This window comes from Limulus polyphemus, unplaced genomic scaffold (genome assembly GCF_000517525.1).
Source record: "Limulus polyphemus unplaced genomic scaffold, Limulus_polyphemus-2.1.2 Scaffold1391, whole genome shotgun sequence".
NCBI classification, from domain to species: domain Eukaryota; kingdom Metazoa; phylum Arthropoda; class Merostomata; order Xiphosura; family Limulidae; genus Limulus; species Limulus polyphemus.
Genome location: NW_013667001.1, coordinates 99,149 through 101,778, shown reverse-complemented (window position 1 = coordinate 101,778; position 2,630 = coordinate 99,149). Strand labels below are relative to the sequence as shown.

The window sequence follows — 2,630 nt, the reverse complement described above, 5'->3', positions numbered from 1 at the left end:
CACCTGTTTTTGAAAAAAGAAAATAATCTACGTGTAAACATAAAAAAAACTACAAAATAGCTCAAATAAGTCCTGGTACTAGTACCGCCTTAAAAAATAAGTTCCGGTACTCAGAATTTCACCCTGCTGGTACTTTAACTGTATAATATTTTCAAATATTAACTTTTGAGATATGCATGTTTTCTTTAAATCTAGTTACTCCAAATATTGTTCCATGTAAACATCGTGTTTGTGTTAGCTTCTTATGATTTCCAGAATATTCTCAGATTTTTTTTGATGCCCAGTTTTTCACGGATATGATTATTAGTACTGCATTAAACATGAAACAAAAGTCTCTTGATAGACCTAGGACACATTATTATGATTTTGAAATAATATTTAGTATTCCATTTAAAAACAATTATTTTTGACATACGTTTACTAAAATACTAAACCCTAAAATGAAATAAATTGGCAGTAATAGGTTATCTACTTTTTCATACTGTTATGGTAAGAAATAAATACGGAGAATAGTTTATTTATACTTATACAAAATAAAATAGACAACTTAAAACAAATATAATAGATCAAACCTTGGAAATCTTTTCCTTCTTCTCTCTAATATACAGCTCTTCCCCGTGTTTTGTAAAGCTATCGGATTTAGAAGTAGCTTGTTTTGAAGGCACACTGCACGAGGAAAGAACGTAATTTGTTTCCTCTCTATAAATGTCGAAATTAGCTTTTTCTGAAAGGCTTATAGAGAATCATCATGACGTTCTGCACGATGCACACTACTCCGACCCTAACAATACGTAACTATTGTTGGTAAGTAGTTGATTGGTTATCTCTGATTTGATGTCACTGTGATGTCAGTTAGTGACATGTGATGGAGAAACTTGTAAATACTTTATCCAAACAGTAGAAACACAAAGCTACAAGAACAATGATCACATGATTTTTAAAAGAAAGTAAAACGTGAACTTTGGAGTTTAGGGAGTTTAAAATTACACCAGAAGAAAATATCTCGGAAGATGACTTTTTTTACAAGAGAAGTCTTAGTTATGACTTTTACTTTATAATAGTTAAAACAAGTTAAGCATCTTAACATAAAAACAGACTTGAAAGTGTCAAAAAAACTATTTCGTCTAACGTGTCTTAGGAGAAAAATGTTCTTCTTCGGATCACAAATCCACAGAATGCGTGGGATAGTTAGAACACTGCAAAACATGATGCAAGAAACGAGCTAATATGTTAGCAAAGTTAACACAGGCAACTTGTAGCAGTAATAACATGGAAAACTTTAGCTATGTATAAAGCAACACTACAAAGTAAAAGGTAATTATCTATTCATTTACATATGTTACTGTAAATAACTTTTGCTCAAAGCGAGTTATCAAGTAATCACTCGATCGTATTAAAAAAAAGAAAAGAAAAACGGGAAAAGGTCTATATAGAGTTTCATCTCGTATTTCTACGTTAATATCAAGTACAAATTATTTCATTCCTGTAATCTGCGGACATCAGCCGTGGGGGGCGTTAAAATGTAAAGGTCAGTCTCATTCTTCGTTAGTAAAAGAGTATCCCTCTAGTCTTTCACTGCCAAGTTAGGGACGGCTACTTGGAGAGGTTACGAGGTAAAATCTTCCGAGAATTACGGATGACGTATCAGCATTCAAGGTGTTCCATAGTCGTAGAGGTCTCGGGATATCGGATAGTCTCACTATGTAAATTTCATGTCGTAATAAATTAGTTTTTCTTTTAACTGGAAATTTTAACACAATATTTTCACCTTTAACTCATGTAGCAATTCAAAAATCACTTGTATTTCTGATAACCCCATTTATTGCTTCATTTGTTTCAAATAAAGATATGCTGGATAATCTTCTTTAAGACGAAAGAGATATGCTGGACAATCTTCTTTGAGACGAAAGAGATATGCTGGATGATCATACTCTTGTCTAGGACAAGGAGATAGGCTAAAATTGTCTTCTCTAAGATGAGAAAGATAAATTATATAGTCTTCTCCTAGACTATGGAAATAGGCTATAGGGACAGACATGATCTCTAAGGTGAGAGAGATAGGCTACCCAAAAACAGGAACCTTGGCTCTGTAGTCTTCACATGACAATGAGATAGACCAAAAAGTATTCTCCTAGACTATGGAAATAGGCTACAGGGACAGACATGATCTCTAAGGTGAGAGAGATAGGCTACCCAAAAACAGGAACCTTGGCTCTATAGTCTTCACATGACAATGAGATAGACCAAAAAGTCTTCTCCTAGACTATGGAAATAGGCTATAGGGACAGACATGATCTCTAAGGTGAGAGAGATAGGCTACCCAAAAACAGGAACCTTGGCTCTATAGTCTTCAAAAGAACAATGAGATAGACCAAAAAGTCTTCTCCTAGACTATGGAAATAGGCTATAGGGACAGACATGATCTCTAAGGTGAGAGAGATAGGTTACCCAAAAACAGGAACCTTGGCTCTATAGTCTTCAAAAGAACAATGAGATAGACCAAAAAGTCTTCTCCTAGACTATGGAAATAGGCTATAGGGACAGACATGATCTCTAAGGTGAGAGAGATAGGCTACCCAAAAACAGGAACCTTGGCTCTATAGTCTTCAAAAGAACAATGAGATAGACCA

The 2,630-nt window shown here is 34.4% G+C and overlaps 1 protein-coding gene across 1 annotated transcript in view; it reads right to left on the bottom strand.

Moving 5' to 3' along the window:
• LOC106463384 overlaps positions 1-675 on the bottom strand; it is a 21,032-nt gene extending 20,357 nt beyond the window's left edge. Inside the window, exon 1 of the mRNA XM_022390857.1 lies at positions 573-675. The gene's annotated coding sequence lies outside the window, so the exon portion shown is untranslated. The remainder of the gene's footprint in view (positions 1-572) is intronic.
• Positions 676-2,630: the final 1,955 nt, after the last annotated feature.